Below are 18,571 nucleotides of genomic sequence, written 5' to 3' on the forward strand. Positions count from 1 at the left end.
ACGTGAAATTATCTTTTTTACTTACTTACACAGCAGGTTTTTCTGCATGCAACTCAGTATGTCCCATGTCTTCATTATTTGTTGGAGAGTTGCAGGTCACTTGCGAAACCTTAAAATACTGATTTTTAAGGAGTTTATTGATTAAAATCATTTGTGGAATGTGAATTAAGGTAATAATTCTAGCTGTGATTCACAGCTTTATTCTGTCAGCAAATAGTGCCTACAACATGCCAAGTACTAGTCTAGTCCTTGGGGTACATCAATAATCATCAACAGTGTTAAGTCATACTTCTAGTGTGCTGACATGAGCAAGATTTTTTAAATGTCTAGAGAAGCTAGTGGTATTTGCTTCCCTCAGCTGTATCTAAACTGAACTTAAGTGAATGTAAGCCATGAAAATTTGAGGTCTTTTTGAAATTTTAAATTGAAATTTGGTAGAGATGGTTCTAGAGAGAAATCAAACAACTAGAAATTCAGTGATAAAATTTTAAGTGAATCTGGCCAGTTTGCAATGGCTAATTGAGGAAAATGAAAAGTGACTAGGTAAATGTTTACAGTCGAATCGGACTGGTACTTCTGAGTTAAGCTTTTGCTGTTTGCTTTAAGCTTAATCCAATTTGGGATGATTTTTCACCCTAGGGCTTTCTATTTTATTTTTGGGGGATGAGGAGGCTCATTTTATTTTCCAAAAAGTAGAATCCTTTCTGTAGGAGATAGCAAAACAAAAAAAAGTTGAAATATGTATTTTGAATATAGATCAACTAATTCCCTGGGATATAATATCCTTTCAATTTTTTTTTTTTTTTTTTTTTGGCCCAGTCTGCCAGTACCTTTTGATTTTTTTTTTTTTTTTTAAATTTTTGTGAGACAGTCTTGCTCTGTCTCCCAGGCTGGAGTTGCAGTGGTGCCGTCTCGGCTCACTACAGCCTCTGCCTCCCAGGTTCAAACGATTCTCCTGCCTCAGCCTCCTGAGTAGCTGGGATTAAAGGCATGCATCAGCACACCTGGCTAATTTTTGTATTTTTGGTAGAGATGGGTTTTCAGCCATATTGGTCAGGCTGGTCTCTAACTCCGGACATCGGACATCGTGATCCGCCTGCCTCTGCCTCCCAAAGTACTGGGATTACAGGTGTGAGCCACCACACCCAGCCTCCTTTTGATATTTTAAAAGCCTTGAACAAGAAGTCCCAATAACCTAAAATGATCTGGTCAGCCTTCTTACTTTACAACTAAGAAAAATAAAGCTTAAAGAGAGGGACTGCCAGAAATTTTGGTGACTGGATTGCCTGTGCTTGTTCTGCTAAGCCATACTTAAATTCTGTAGTACATACTTAACTTTTTAATAGGGAAATTGCCTCAAAATAACTTGACTAGTGGTACAGTAAAATAATTAAATTTAGACTATGGGACGAATGGTTTTACACAACTGGCTTTAAAAAGTCTGCTTAAAAAACAATATTTAGAAAAAAACTTTTTGAACTCTAGGAGCCTGGAAGGGCTGTTTGTTTCATATATGGAGAATCTTTGAAAAGGAGAGTCCTGTGTATGTTTTCATTTGTTGGAAGAAGATTGGTTATCAGTAGGCTTGCAAACATAATTTGCTTTTAAGTTCTTTCAAGGTTTTATGCAATAAGTGACCTATTGATTTGGAATTTTTTTCTTACAAAAATTAAAAAAAAATACTTCTAGGGTTTCATAATTTCAGGTGGATTTTTAAGAGGAGCGATAGTTCGCCATTTACCAAAGGTTTCTCCAGATAATTTCTTAAATATTTCTACTTAAAAGCTATTAATAATAAGCTGTCATGGGATCCAGTTGAAGGTAGGGAAAATAGAAAACTTTTATCAGAATGGGAAGAACTTATCCTTTGAATTTTATAAACTAACAGACTCTGGGTCTTAACTCATTTCAGCCTATCAAATGTCCTATTAAAAATGAATTCTCTAATTGTATTCAAATGAGGCTCTATGGTGAATACAGAATCACTCTTTTAAGTTTTCTCCCCAGTTAATTTGTTGTAAAACTGTTATACCCTATTGCAAGAACGTTAAGTCTTGTAACTGTTAAAATCTAATGTATTAAATACAAACCATTTGTTTTTTAGCTTTTTTTTTTTAAGGCTGTATTCAATAGTCTAAATAAATTGCCGTAACACTCCCAGGCCATTTTTCAGCCTTGTTTGCTTTTTGCTTCTATCCAGAAAAGGCTTTTTGAAGTAATCTTATCTGATAAGGATAACTACTTGTAATCCAATATGCTATATATATATATATATATTTTTTTTTTTTGACAAAGGTTAGGATGTGGAATCCTTTTATAATCTTTTTATAATTAGTACATATTCTGATAGGAACACAGAGAAGAACACCCCCAGATAACCACTTAATATTTTACCTTCAATGGATGTCTTTGAATGCGTATCAGTTTTTTTCTAAAACAATGGGATCATACTGCCCATAGCTTTGTAATTTGAATTTTTTCTTTTCCTTTTTTTTTTCTGAGATGGAGTTTTGCTCTTGTTACCCAGGCTGGAGTGCAATGGCGTGATCTCGGCTCACCGCAACCTCCGCCTCCTGGGTTCAGGCAACTCTCCTGCCTCAGCCTCCTGAGTAGCTGGGATTACAGGCACGCGCCACCGTGCCCAGCTAATTTTTTGTATTTTTAGTAGAGACAGGGTTTCACCAAGTTAACCAGGATGGTCTCGATCTCTTGACCTTGTGATCCACCCGCCTCAGCCTCCCAAAGCGCTGGGATTACAGGCATGAGCCACCGCACCAGGCCCTGAATTTTTTCATTTAATATGTTGTGAACATCTCTTGGTAACAAGCAATTAAATCCTACCCTCTTATTTAAAAAAAATTTTTTTTAGAGACAAGGTCTCATTCTGTCCCTGAGTCTGGAGTGCAGGGTTGAGATCATGGCTCACTGCAGCCTCAAACTCCTAGGCTCAAATGATCCTCCTGCCTCAGCCTTCCAGCTAGCTGGGACTACAGGTGTGCACCACCATGCCCAGCTGATTTTTTTATTTTTTGTAGAGATGGAGTCTCCCTGTGTTGCCCAGGCTGGTCTCAAACTCCTGACCTCAAGCAATCCTCCTACCTTGGCTTCCCAAAATGCTGGGATTACAGACATGATGAGCCACTGTGCCCAGCCCTCTCCTCTTTTTAATGGCTATAAATTATTGCTTTATAGAGGAACCATAATTTCACAGTTTCTCATTGCTGGACACATTTTGAACTTTTCTGTTACAAATAATGTGATGAAAAATTCATAAAATACATACATACACACAAGCATAAATTAATTTCCTTGGAGTTGCTGGTATAAAGAATGCAGTTTAAAAATGTTTGTGAGATCCAAATTGCTTTAAGGAAAAGTTTACCAGTTTCACATTCCTCTTAACCTTTTCATTTAGCTATGTTGGGTACTTAAGTTTGAGATCTCTGTTAGTTAGACAGATGATAAATCATCTTGCTCTAATTCATATTGGATTACTAGTGAAGTTCAGCACTTCATATGTTAGCCAGGTCTTTCATTAACTATTCAGATGTTTAATTATTAGGTTCTACATCTATTGCTTTGAAGAACTTGTTTCTTTAGGAAGGTAGCCCTTTGTTAAATATATATATATATATATATATATAATATTGTCTATGTTTTGTTATAGGAAAATTTTAAAATTTTATGTAAAGTCTGTTAATCTTTTTCTCGTTTCTCTTTAGAAAAGCTGTCCTACTCCAAGGTTATTTAAATATTTACACAGATTTGAGTGTTCATTTAATTCTAAACCATTCTATAATTTATAGATGTTTGCTGTGAGATATGGATCTAACTTTACACTTTTTCTTTTTTTGATCTCTCTTGTTTACAAGTCCTACACTTGTATCATTATAAACTAGACATCTGACATTTGTGTGTGTTTTAAAAATCACTTTATTTTCAGTTCTTAGAACAATGTACAGCACATACAGTTTGTCAGGCAGAACTTCAAATTAATTTAATTGTCCCCTTTTCAGAGTTTTCTATTCCTGCCTGTTTATTTTTCCATGTGACTTTCAGAATCATTTACATTACTTTCTCAAGTATTCTGTTAGGATTTTAACTGGAAACATATTAAATGTTTTTTACTTAGGGGATCTATCTTTCCACTGAGAGCATAGTAGAATTGTTTCTTTACATGCTCCCCATTAAGAGATTAAGAGTTCCTGGTTTTTTTTTTTTTTTTGAGACAGTCTCGCTCTGTCACCCAGGCTGGAATGCAGTAGCGTAATCTCGGCTCACTGCAGCCTCTGCCTCCCAGGTTCAAGTGATTCTCCTGCCTCGGCCTCCCAAGTAGCTGGGACTACAGGAGCCTGCCACCACCCCCTGCCAATTTTTGTATTTCTAGTAGAAACCATACCCCGCTAATTTTTGTGTTTCTAGTAGAAACAAGGCTGGGTGCGGTGGCTCATGCCTGTAATCCCAGCACTTTGGGAGGGTAAGGCAGGCGGATCACTTCAGGTCAGGAGTTCAAGACCAGTCTGGCCAACATGGTGAAACACTGTCTGTACTAAAAATACAAAAAAATTAGCCAGGCGTGGTGGCAGGCACCTGTAATCACAGCTACTCAGCAGGCTGAGGCAGAAGAATCACTTGAACCCAGGAGGTGGAGGTTGCAGTGAGCCAAGATTGTGCCATTGCACTCCAGTCTGGGAGACAGAGTGAGACTCTGTCTCAAAAAATTAAATAAATAAAGAGTAGTGAAAATGGGCTTTTACCATCTTGGCCAGGCTAGTAAGAGTTCCAAAATTTTCTTGTTCTTTGTTTCCAAAAATATTTTTGTTGCTTTTAGGTATGGATTTCTCATAAGTATTGTAATATTTCTAACTAGCCACCGCTTATATTGGAAAGCTGATTCTTTATTATTGTTGTTAAAACTGGTTACATAGCTTTTATTATCATTTTTAGTAGTTTTCAATTAATATAATAATGGGCATTCTTGTTTGATTTTACTGATGTCTGATTTTTAGTGTTTCACTTGTGTAATTTATAGGTTAGAAATTGAATATGTTTAAGAAAAATTTTTTCACGAAGCCTGTTTATTAGGATCAGCTGTTAAAGTTTTTTTTCAAATGACATTATATGCATTTGCTCTTTTGACCTTTTGATGACAGACACCAATTTTATTAATAGAATGTAATAAGAAACCATTAATTTAAAAGGCTGTTATATTCAAATTCCTAACCATGTATTTAGGATTTTGTATTTATGTTAATTTTGATTAACAGGTTATGGCCAGTTCACAGAATAAGCTGGAAAACTAATGTTTTATTTAGAATATAGATCTTTTGGGGTGCAGTGGCTCAGGCCTGTAATCCCAACACTTGGGAGGCTGAGGCAGGTGGATTGCTTGAGCTCAGGATTTCGAGACCAGCCTGGGCAACATGACAAAACACTGTTTCCATCAAAAATACAAAAAAATTAGCCGGGCATGGTGGTACACACCTGTAATCCCACCTGTTTGGGAGGCTCAGGCAGGAGAATTACTTTAACTCTGGAGGCAGAGGTTGCAGTGAGCCAAGATCAAGCCAGTGTCCAGCCTGGGTGACAAAGTGAGATCCTGTCTCAAAAAAAAAAAAAAGACTTATAGATTCTGAGAATAACCTGTTTTTAGAAGTTGGAGCTATTTATAATCAGATATACTTGGCTATTGAAAGTAATTCTTTCACAATGTTTCTATTTCCTTATGTTTGGTCTGTTGAGACCAACAAGGAAATCTTGGTAATTTCCCTTTTTCTGGAAATTCATCATTCTACCTTTTATTTAAAATGTTTTAAGCATATAATTGGACATAATAATCTAAATATTTTAAATAGCCATTTATAATTACATACACTTTTTGTGTCTTTTCTCTCTTTCTTGATTAAACTAGCTAAGGTTTGCCCAGGCTACCTCCATTCTCTCTCTCACCACCCGGGAATGAGAAACTATCATTTATTTTCTAATTTATTTCAGTATTTTGGCTTTGATTCCTTCCTTCTACTCCTTATTTATTCCTATTTCTTGAGTTAAATAATTGGTCCATTTATTTTTCTTTGAATTCTCAAAGGAACCATTTTAATGTTATGAATCTCCTTTGGTCATTTATTTGGTTCCATCCTATAGGTTAAAAATGTTTTCATCCAGGTACGGTGGTTCACGCCTGTAATTCCAGCCCTTTGGGAGGCCAAAACATGAGGATCGCTTGAGCCCAGGAGTTTGAGACCAGTCTGGCCAACATGGGGAAACATCATCTCTACTAAAAATAAAATTAGCAAGGTGCGGTGGTGTGAGCATATAATCCCAGCTACTTGAACCTGGGAGGTGGAGGTTGCAGTGAGCTGAAATCACCACGCCACTGCATTCCAGCCTAGGTGACAGAGCAAGGCTCGGTTTTCAAAATAAAAGGGTGTTTTCAAAATATTTAGTGGCTAAAAGTTGACTGCTTGATCTGAGTTGCTGAGGATAGTATGTTTCTATTTCTATGTGGTTGGATATATTTTATTTTTCAGTTTTTGTTAGCAGTTTGTAGTTCTAATATTTCTATGTGGTTGGATATATTTTATTTTTCAGTTTTTGTTAGCAGTTTGTAGTTCTAATACATAGTATATATAGTCTGCTTCTGGGAAGTTTTTGAGGATTTCTTTTTAGCTTGTTAAGCAGACATTTTGTAAATATTTCCTGGGTTCTAGGAGGGTTTGTTCTTAAGGCACTTCGTTATCTATCCATTTAATCAATATTAATAATTAAACACTGGTGGATTCTCTGTGCTTACTTATCTCTCAAGTAGTGAGAAATGTAAAATAAAGTCTATACTGCTGTACACAATAAAAAGGGAAAACTTTTTATTCAGTGCTTTGTATATTCGAATCGCTTTTGCTTTTTATATTCAGTGATATAATCATCACATCAAGGCTCACAACTACTTAATTTTTGTCCCATTTGTTTACATTTTTTAATGTTATGAATTCTATTACATTCAGTTTTAGCATTACCACAATTACATGGTCTTCTTTTAATTTTATGCTCTCTGCTTTTTTTTCTTCTTAGTGCTAATTGTTTGGTTTTAAATTTTTTTTGTTTTTGTTTTTGCTTTGAGCAAAATGGTTTTTAATCTTTTCTGAAAAGAATTTGTTTGTTTGAGACAAGGTCTGTCTCATCACCTGGGCTGGAGTGCAGTGGTGTGATCTTGGCTCCCTGAAGCCTTGACTTCCTGGGCTCAGGTGATCCTCCCACCTCAGCCTCCCAAGTAGCTGGGACTACAGGTAGATGCCACCGTGCCCAGCTAATTTTTTTTTCATATTTTTAGTTGAGATGAAGTTTTACCATGTTTCCTAGGCTGGTCTCAAGCAATTCACCCACCTCAGCGTCCAAAAAATGTTAGGATTACAGGTGTTTCCCAACGCACTCAGCCAAGAATTTTGAGTAACTTCAGGAATAGAAGAGTGGCCACAGACTGCCTCCTAAATGAAATGAAATTTGCACATTTTCACTTTAATCTGCTATTTCCTCCCCTTTTATTTTAAGGGTCATGATTTTATTTTATTGTAAGAGTCTAATTTTAGACTCATTTTAAAAGTGATGTTTTAGGCAGGACATGGTGGCTCACCCTGTAATCCTAGCACCTTGGGAGGCCGAGGCTGGGAGATCAGTTGAGGTCAGGAATTTGAGACCAGCCTGGCCAACAGGTTGAAACCCCATCTCTACAAAAAATTAGCTGGGCATGGTGGTAGTGCCTGTAGTCACAGGTACTATGGAGACTGAGGCAGAAGAATAGTTTGAACCTGGGAGGCGGAGGTTGCAGTGAGCTGAGATCATGCCACTGCACTCCAGCCTGGGTGACAGAGCAAGACTCCATCTCAAAAAAAGGCAATATTTTAGTTCTCTTCTTTAACTGTTATAATTATTTCAAAAACATAATCCAGCAAACATACTTGGGGTAGAATGTTAGATGCATTCATTTTAAGATGAGGAGTAGACAAGGATGTTCAATCCATTGTTAGTTACTGTTCAGTTAGCATTTTTGAGGAATGGAGGAAGGTAGAGAAGGGTTTGAAAAGGAATAGTTATTAATCTATTTATTTATTTGAGACAGGGTCTTGCTCTGTCACCCAGGCTAGAGTGTAGTGGTACAATCATAGCCCACTGCAGCCTTGAAATCCTGGGCTCATGTCATCCTATGGCCTCAGCCTCCCAAACAGCTGAGACTTACGACTTACAGGCACATGCCACTATGCTCGGTTATTTATTTATTTGTATTTTTAGTAGAGACAGGGTTTCACTGTGTTGGCCAGGCTGGTCTCAAACTCCTGACCTCGTGATCCACCTGCCTTGGCCTTCCAAAATGCTGGGATCACAAGCGTTAGCCACCGTGCCTGGCCAATTTTTTATTTTTAGAGACAGACTCTTGCAGTATTGTCCAGGCTGGTCCCAAACTTTGGGCTTCAAGTGATTCTCCTGCTCTGGCCTCCCAAAGTGTGAGGATTACAGATATGAGCAACTGTACCTGGCTAGAAAAAATTATTAATGGCAGACTTATATGACTGTCTATGTAAAGCATACAAGATAAACTATTAGCATTGACAGATTTGTGTGAACTGCTAGAAACGTTTACAGTAGTCTCACCTTAACTGTGGGTATTATGATCCAAGACTCACCACTCAGTGCCTGCAATTGCAGATAGCACCGAACCCTGTATAATACTATGTTTTTTAAATCTGATAACAGAGACAGCCACAAGGGAGTAATGGGCAAGTAGCCTCTACAGCAGGTAGAGCCAGGATGGTGTGAGATTTCATTATGCTACTCAGAACTGCTCACAAATTAAAACTCACAAATTGTTTCTGGAATTTTCCATTTAATGTTTTCAGACTTGCAGTAGATCTCTGATAACTGGGGTAAGCAAAACTATGGATAAAGGGAACTACTGTGTGAAGAGGCCATGAATAACTAAGGTAATTTCAAACAATCAGATTTTGAATTTGTTCTACCAGATACAAAGATTCCTGGGGCAAATTATTATCTACAAGAAGAAATAGGAAGAGGCAAATTTTGAAAAAAAAAATACACATTTTCATAGATTGAATGGCAAAACTTTAAAATACTGAGGAAAAACAAATACACTTTCACCTAGCAACTCCACTTCTGGACATGGATATGTGTAGCTTATTTCTGTCTGTATATTATATATAAACTTGTTTGAACTGTGCCCCACTAGTGATTCTTTAACAAACTGCTTCAAATTTTTTTTTTTGAGATGGAGTCACCCACCTCAGCCTCCCAAAGTGCTGAGATTACAGTTGTACGCCAATACGCCTGGGTTTTTTTTTTTTGTATGTTTACTAGAGATGGGGTTTCACCATGTTGGCTAGGCTGGTCTCAAACTGCTGACCTCGTGATCCACCAACCTTGGCCTCCCAAAGTGCTGGGATTATAGGTGTGAGCCACCGTGCCTTGTCTAATTTACATCCTTCTTGCATGCTGATGTAAGTAACCAGATCTCACGAGAACTCCCTACCATGAGGACATACCAAAGGGAATGATGCTAAAGCATTAATGAGAAATCCTCCACCATGAAACCTCAAAGTTTCAACTTGGATTGCAGGCTACAGCTAGAAAGAACTGCTTTCAGACAGACCGTCTTCAGCTAGATGCATCTGTTTCTTGCAGTTTACAAGAAATAGCCAATACATTCCAACATCTGAATTTTCCCTACCATTTTCCTTAATACTACATTCTGTAGGTAAATGGTTAGTATCCCAATGTATAAAGCAACGATTTAACCAAATACAAGGGTCGTCTGAGCCTGGAATAGTGGGAATCATGTTGCCCAATTCTCTACCTTGCCATTTCCACATTTTTTAATTTGTTTCTTGAACACTCCACTTCCTTTAACCCATTTCTGTATCAGGCTAGCATGTTTTGGCTGCAAATAACAGAAAACCCAGCTCAAAGTTGCATGAGCAAGAGGGGAATGTGTTTTCTCATTTAAATTCAGAGGAGGTTTGCTTATACCCATTACTGGAGATAGTAAAGCAAATAAATAAATAAATAAATTCAGAGGAGGTTAGGCTTTCAGACATGGTACATCAGGACTCCAGGACTACTTCTTAATAGTTCTCTTGGTCCTATTTTCCTCTAGGTGTTGGCTTCATCTTCAGCATAGCAGCAAGATTGCTGTGGCAGTTCTACATATCACAGTCAAACAAAACTCTCTAGAGCAAAAAGAATAGTCTCTACAACAGATGCTGGAGAGGATGTGGAGAAATAGGAACACTTTTACACTGTTGGTGAAAGTGTAAATTAGTTCAACTATTTGGAAGACAGTGTGGTGATTCCTCAAGGACCTAGAAATAGAAATTCCATTTGACCCACCAATCCCATTACTGGCTATATTCAGAGGATTATAAATTGTTCTATTATAAAGACACATGCACACGTATGTTCATTGTGGCACTGTTTACAATAGCAAAGACCTGGAATCAACCCAAATGCCCATTGATGATAGACTGGACAAGGAAAATGTGGCATATATACACCATGGAATATTATGCAGCCATAAAAAATAATGAGTTCGTGTTCTTTGTAGGGACATGGATGAATCTGGAAACCATTGTTCTCAGCAAACTGACACAAAAACAGAAAATTAAACACCACATGTTCTAACTCATAGGTGGGTGCTGAACAATGAGAACACATGGACACAGGGAGGGGAGCATTACACACTGGGGTCTGTTGGGGGACTAGGGGAGGGACAGTGGGGGATAGGGAGTTGGGGAGGGATAACATGGGGAGAAATGGCAGATACAGGTGGCAGGGATGGAGGCAGCAAACCACATTGCCATGTATGTTCCTATGCACATGTATTCAAAACCTAAAGTGTAATAAAATATATTAAAAAAAAGAGAAGCATATCTCAATAGCCAGAGTTGAGCTACATACATATTGCCAAACCAATCACTGAAAAGAGAAATGGAATTACCATAACTGACTTAGATCAGGGTTAAAGGAATTTTGGAAAGTCACCTATAATTACTACTACAGCATTCCTTTTTTAAAAAAAATGGCCAGGTACAGGTGGCTCAGGCCGATAATTCCAGCACTTTGAGAGGCCGAGGTGGGTGGATCACTTGAGGTCAGGAGTTTGAGACCAGCCTGACCAACATGGAGAAACCCCATCTCTAGTAAAAATACAAAATTAGCTGGGTGTGGTGGCACATGCCTGTAATCCCAGCTACCCAGGAGGTTAAGGCTGGCTTGAACCTGGGAGGTAGAGGTTGTGGTGGGCCAAGATTGTGCCACTGCACTCCAGTCTAGGCAATAGAGCAAGACTCCATCTCAAAAAAAAAAAAAAAAAAAAAAGGCTGATAAAAGTAAGAAAATTCTTGGATGCTAAAATATGACTACAAAAAAATGATAGGCTGAAAAACAGAATATCCATAAGTAAAGAGCAAATTAGTGGCTGGGTGTGGTGGTTCATGCCTGTAATCCAGCACTTTAGGAGGCCAAGGTAGGCAGATCAGCTGAGGTCAGGAGTTCAAGACCAGACTGGCCAAGAGGATAAAACCCCGTCTCTACTAAAAATACAAAAAATTAGCCAGGCATGGTGGTATGTGCCTGTAGTCCCAACCACTCAGGAGGCTGAAGCAGGAGAATCACTTGATCCTGGGAGGCAGAGATTGCAGTGAGCCAAGATCATGCCACTGCACTCCAGCCTGGGCAACAGAGTGAGACTCTGTCTCAAAAAAGAGCAAATTAGTGAACCAAACTATCAAGTTGAGAGATGCTAGGGATGATCCTCCCTAAAATTAACCACTAAAAATTTTTAAAAAGTATGAAGGCAAATTGAGAAATATAGACTAGGTCCAGATATCCCATTATCCATCCTCTAGGGGTTCCAAAAGGAGAAACCACAGAGAATGTGGAGGAAGAAACAAAGAAAGAAATAAGAGAAGAAAAATTCCCAGAGTTAAAGGAGACATGAGTATTCTAACTGAAGAGGCCCATGGAATACCAGGCAAGATACATGACTAAGGATTCAAACTTGGAATACATCAAAGCAAAATTACAGAATTTTAGATTTTATTGCAACTTTAGATTTATTTATATTGAGAAAATAATAAAACCAGATTGTCTACAAAAGAAAGGATCAGCCTAGCATCCAACTCCTCACCAATTAACATTAGATGCAAAAAAGATTCTTCAATGTCTAAGAGAAAATAATTTTGGCTGGGCACAGTGGCTCACATCTATCATCCCAGCACTTTGGGAGGCCGAAGTGGGTGGATCACTTGAGGTCAGGTCTCTACTAAAAATACAAAAATTAGCCGGGCATGGTGCAGGCGACTGTAATCCCAGCCACTCAGGAGGCTGAGGCAGGAGAACTGCTTGAACCCAAGAAGTGGAGGTTGAACCCAAGTGCAGTGAGCTGAAATGGCGCCACTGCACTCCAGCCTGAGCCATAGAGTGAGACTCTGTCTCTAACAATAATTTTGACCTTAGCTTATCATACTAAGTGTGTTAAAGTATGGTTTTGTTTGGAGAAATATAGACACCTTTTCTCTAAGTGTTCCCTTGGCCTTCTTGGACTGAAACCTGCCTCTTCCCTGAGGACACTGATTGCCTTGTAGCCTTCTCCAGTGATGGCTGTTTTCTCTCCCTTGTACCACTGGGTTTAGAATCTAGCTGAAGGTTATTTCATAGATATATAAATAAATAGGAGAGAGACGCTAGTTGGCATCTGAGAGGTTTTCTCGCTCTAGGGAGATTCTTTAAGCAATCACTAGGTTGATAAGACACAGATGTTTCATTTTCTTTGTATGATGAAGATCAGGGATCTAAATTTAATAGAAAAGCTAAGGAGGCACCATTCACCCCCAACTGGAATGGCAGGTTTTGTAGCAATTGTTGCATATGGATTATACAAACTGAAGAGCAGGGTAAATATTAAAATGTCTCATTATCTGATCCACATGCTTACTGCAGCCCAAGGCTTTGTGGTAGGGGCAATGGCTTGTTGGTATGGGCTATTTCATGTATCAGGAATTCTGGGCAAAACCTAAGCCTTAGCAGAAGATATATTGTCTTGGTCTTGCTGGAGGAGCTTGCTTTAGTTAGACAGCTCATATATTAATGTTGAAAATAAACTATTTGAGTAGGTTCAGATAGTAACACGGAACTTTGAATACTGGCTTCCTTTCCTGCAGGCTTCATTTGCCTGGTAACTGAATTACTAGTGACTAGTTTACTAACTAGGTCATTAAGGAAGTAAAATTAACATAAAAGATACATGTCACCTAAATACACTTGATAGTGTTGAAATGTCTACCTTCTTAAACTGTTAAGATGAAATTAGTTCTAAAGAAGATAGTATTCCAACCCTAAAGTACTCCCAGTTTGCTGCAGAATCACATTTTGGATGTTACATCAGAGTCCTATTTGCCCAGTTAATTTAACTTTTTTTCTGCCTGTCTTGTGGACTGGCTGGCTCTTTTAGAACTCTGTCCAAAAAGTGCATGGAATGTAACTTGTAAAGCCTCCCACAACTGACATTATCTATGTGTGTGTGTGTTTAAACCCAATCTCAGAAGTTTATAATAGAGCCGCACAGTAGTAGCATCTATTAAAGAATCACAACTGTAAACAGAATAACTGATGGATTCTAGTTTAGTTCTTTCGTAATTGCAGAATTGTATTTTTGCTGTTTAAATGTCATCTTGAAATAGAAATATGTATTTTAGTTGGGCACAGTTGCTAAAATCTGAAATCCTAGCACTTTAGGAGGCCGAGGCAGGTGGATTGCCTGAGCTCAGGAGTTCGAGACCACCCTGGGCAACACGGTGAAACCCTGTCTCTACTAAAATACAAGTATTAGGCATAGTGGCAGGCACCTGTACTTAGGAGGCTGAGGCATGAGAATCGCTTGATCCTGAAAACTGGAGGTTGCAGTGAGCTGAGACCATGCAACTGCACTCCAGCCCGAGTGAGACTGTCTCCAAAAATAAATAAACAATATGTATTTTAAGCACTCATGCAAAAATAAATGAACACTTTAAAAATGTGTATGTTGCTTACTTTCTCCATAAAAGCTGTAAACATTAAATAAATCACCTATAATGGAATTGACTAATGACTTACGAGCAAACTGGTTTAGCCAGAAAATATACACAAACTTTTTTTTTTTTTTCAGTTTCACTCTGTCTCCCAGGCTGGAGTGCAGTGGTGTAATCGTGGCTCACTGCAACCTCCGCCTCCCGGGTTCAAGTGATTCTCCTGCCTCAGCCTCCCCATTAGCTGGGATCAGAAGTGGCAGGCACCATGCCCGGCTAATTTTCCTATTTTTAGTGGAGACGGGGTTTCGCCATGTTGGCCAGGCTGGTCTCAAACTTCTGACCTCAGGTGATCCACCTGCCTCAGCCTCCCAAAGGGCTGGGATTACAGGCGTGAGGCACCATGCCCAGCACACAAATTTTTACATACTACAGAATGGTATTATACTTGTGAAATTCTCCTGTCTAGCCTGAATTTACATTCCATGGTGATAAAATGGTATATGCATTTTTATGAAAGTGACCACGTCTATGAGTAGAAAGGAGAAATCCCGTAACTCTTACGACATCACTTCTACCTCTTGCAACCATTTCCATTTCACTAACTTCTGTCCTGCTGCTATGGAGAAATTATCTGGACTCCTAGAAAATCTCTGCTTGCCAAACAAAGAACATACCAGCTCACCACTGTCTTCTGCATCATCATTTTTTCCCTCATATAATAAGCTCCATGAGGGCCATAGTTTTTTTGATTTTTTTCTACTCCTAGCATCAAGTAGTGTGCCTGGGACACAAGCTTAGTCTTTAATGAACAAACACTAATTAAATCTACATATGGGCTGAGTATGGTGACTCATGCCTGTAACTACAGTGCTTTGGGAAGCCAAGGTGGGCAGATCACTTGAGGCCAGGAGTTCAAGACCAGCCCGGCCAACGTGGTGAAACCCCATCTCAAAAAAAAGGCCAGGTGTGGTGGCTCATGCCTGTAATCCCAACACATTGGGAGGCTGAGGCGAGTGGATCACCTGGGGTCAGGAGTTCGAGACCAGCCTGACCAACATGGTGAAACTCAGTCTCTACTAAGAATACAAAAAAAATTAGCTGGCATGGCAGTTGGTGCCTGTAATCCCAGCTACTCAGGTGGCTCAGCCACCATGTTTTCTGTCTATGATCGCATCCTGACTAAGCTGGAGTCAGTTAAGTATGATTTAGCAATCATTTGCCATGAGAAGTTGTATTATATGTAAACCTGAAAAGAAATACAAATCATACATGTGTTTTTGACCCTCAACAGGAATGAATAATGAGACTTTCAGCCCTGAGGTGGTGTTTTGTTATATAAGTTAGACAGTTTCATTAGCTTGGGTGGGACTTTTTTTTTTCTTTTTCCAGTCATTTTAGAGCATTTATTTTATTTTTTTTGGGTGTGACTATTTTTAAGAAAGTATTATGGATGCTATATGCAGTGTGGAATCCTGGATTGGATCTTGGAATAGAAAAAGATTGGAAAAACTGATGAAAGCCACATGAAGTCTGTAGTTTGTTTAGTCTTCTTAGTTTTAACACATGTTCTATGGTTATGTAAGACGTTAGCAACAGGGTCTTTAACTTCCGGGCACAAGTGATCTGCCCACCTTGGCCTCTCAAGGTGCTGGGATTACAAATGTGCACCACTGGGCCACTGCATCCAGCTTTTTTTTTTTTTTTTTTGAGACAGGGTCTTACTCTGTTACCCAGGCTGGAGTGTAGTGGTATGATTGTGGCCCACTCAAAAAGCTCCAACCTCCTGGGCTCAAATAATCCTCCTGCCTCAGCCTCCCAAGTAGCTGGGACCAAAGCATACACCACCATACCTGGCTAATTTTTGTATTTTTGTAGAGATGAGGTCTCACTTTGTTGCCCGGGTTGGTCTTGAAGTCCTGGGCTCAAGCAATCTGCCTGTCAACCTCCGAAAGTGCTGGAATTACAGGTGTGAGCCACTGTGCCTGATCTACAAGCTCTCACTTTAAGTGGAAGCTAAATAATGGGTACATGTCGACATAGAGTGTGGAATAATAGACCCTGGAGTTGGAAGGGTGAGAGGGTGCTGAGGAATAAGAAATTACTTAGTGGATATGATATACATTATTCAAGTGATGCTTATACTAAAAGCCTAGACTTCACCACTATGTAATATATCCATGTAATGAAATTGCTCTTGTGGCCCTTAAATTTAATACAAAAAATTTTTTTAAGAAGTCATAGCCAGCCAGGCACGGTGGCTCAAGCCTGTAATCCCAGCACTTTGGGAGGCCGAGGCGGGTGGATCACGAGGTCAAGATATCGAGACCATTCTGGTCAACATGGGGAAACCCCGTCTCTCCTAAAAATACAAAAAATTAGCTGGGCAAGGTGGCGCGTGCCTGTAATCCCAGGTACTCAGGAGGCTGAGGCAGGAGAATTGCCTGAACCCAGGAGGCGGAGGTTGTGGTGAGCCGAGATCGTGCCATTGCACTCCAGCCTGGGTAACAAGAGCGAAACTCCGTCTCAAAGAAAAAAAAAAGAAGTCATAGCCAAACCCAAGTTCACACAGATTTTTTTCTGTTTTCTTCTTTTATAGCTTTGCGTTTTACATTTAGGTCTGTGATTCATTTGATGGTTTCTGTAAAAGGTGTACTATCTGTCTCCATTCACTTTTTGCATGTAGCTGGTCAGTAGTTCCAGTACTATTTGTTGAAAAGACTATCCGTTCTCCATTGAATTGCCTTTGCTCCTTGATCAAACATCAACTGATCTTTGATTAAGATCAATTTGTATTTGTGTGGGTCACACAACTGTATTTGTGAGTCTATTTCTGGTCTCTTTATTCTGTTCTACTGATCTAGTTGTCTACTCTTTTGCCAATACCACATTGTCTAGGTTACCGTAGATTTATAAATACCAAAGTCTGGTACTGTTGGTCCTCCAACACTGTACTCAATCAATACTGTATTGCCTATTCTGAGTCCTTTACCTTTACTATTAAACTTCAGAATCAATTTGACTATAGCCACAAAGTAACTTGCTGGGATTCTGACTGGGACTGAGTTGAATCTACAAATCCAGTTTTGAAGAACTGACATTTTGACAATATTGAATCTTCCTACCCATGTGCATGGAATACATTTTCTTTTGCCAGTTCTGCAGTTCTTCTTACATTAAGTCTTGTATGTATTTTCTTAGATTTATACTTAAGCATTTATTTTTTGGCGCTAAGGTACTAGGTTAATTTTAAATTCCAATTGTTTATTACCGATATGTAGGAAAGCATTTTACTTTTGTGTAATTAGTCTTGTATCCTGCAACTGCTGTAATCGCTCATTAGTTCCAGAAGTTTTTTCTGTTTTCAATTTTCTGCAATCATGTCATTTTTGAGGAAGTTTTATTTCTTCCTTCCCAAATTCTACACTCTTTTATTTCCTTGTCTTATTGCATTAGTGAGCATCTCAGTACCATATGGATACGAGTGGTGAGAGGACATCCTGACCTTTTCCCTCATCTTAGTGGGAAGAATCTAATTTCTTACCATTAAGTATGATGTCAGTTGTAGAATTTTGTAAAGTAAAAAAAAATCCAGTTGAGAAAGTTCCCTCCTGTTCCTAGCTTGCTGAGAATTTTTGTCATGAATGGCTGTTTAATTTTGTCAAGTGCTTTTTTTGTGGTTGGGCACCGTGGCTCACAACTCTAATGCCGGGAAGTTGAGATGGGTGGATCACTTGAGTCCAAGAGTTCAAGATAAGCCTGGGCAACATGGCCAAACTCCATCTCTACAAGGAATATTAAAATTATCTAGGCATGGTGATGTGCAACTGCAGTCTCAGCTACTCCAGGGGCTGCGATGGGAGGAGTGCTTTGGGTCCTGGAGATGGGGATTGTAGTGAGCCAAAATCATGTCACTGCCCTCCAGCCTTGGCCACAGAGTGAGACTCTGTCTCAAATTAAAAAAAAAAAAAAAAAAAAGCTTTTACTTATCTATGGATTTGAATAAGCCTTACATATCTAGAATAAATACCACTTGGTTATAGTATATAATTTTATCTGATTTTGAGTCAGCGTCTTGCTGTGTCCCCAGAGTGGAGCGTGGTGGCATGAACACTGCTCACTGCAGCTCTGATCTCCTGGGCTCAAGCTACCCTTCTGCCTCAGCCTCCCATGTGTTCCTATGCAGCTGGGACCCTAGGCATGGACCACCATTTGTACAGATAAGGTCTTACTTGGTTGCCCAGGCTGGTCTCCAACTCCTGGGCTCAAGTGATTCTCCCACCTTGGCTTCCCAAAGGGCTGGGATTATAGGTGTAAGCCACCATACCTGGCCAATGTAGTTCTTTTTATTTATTGTTGGATTCTATTAGGTAATATTTTATTGAGAACTTCTCCATCTATGGTCATGAGATATTTGTATGCATTTTCCTTTCTTGTAATGTTTTGTCTGCCTTTGGTATTAAGGTGATGCTGGCATCACAGTATGAGTTAGGAGGTCAGAGTAA

This window comes from Callithrix jacchus, chromosome 11, assembly GCF_049354715.1.
Source record: "Callithrix jacchus isolate 240 chromosome 11, calJac240_pri, whole genome shotgun sequence".
Classification (NCBI taxonomy): domain Eukaryota; kingdom Metazoa; phylum Chordata; class Mammalia; order Primates; family Cebidae; genus Callithrix; species Callithrix jacchus.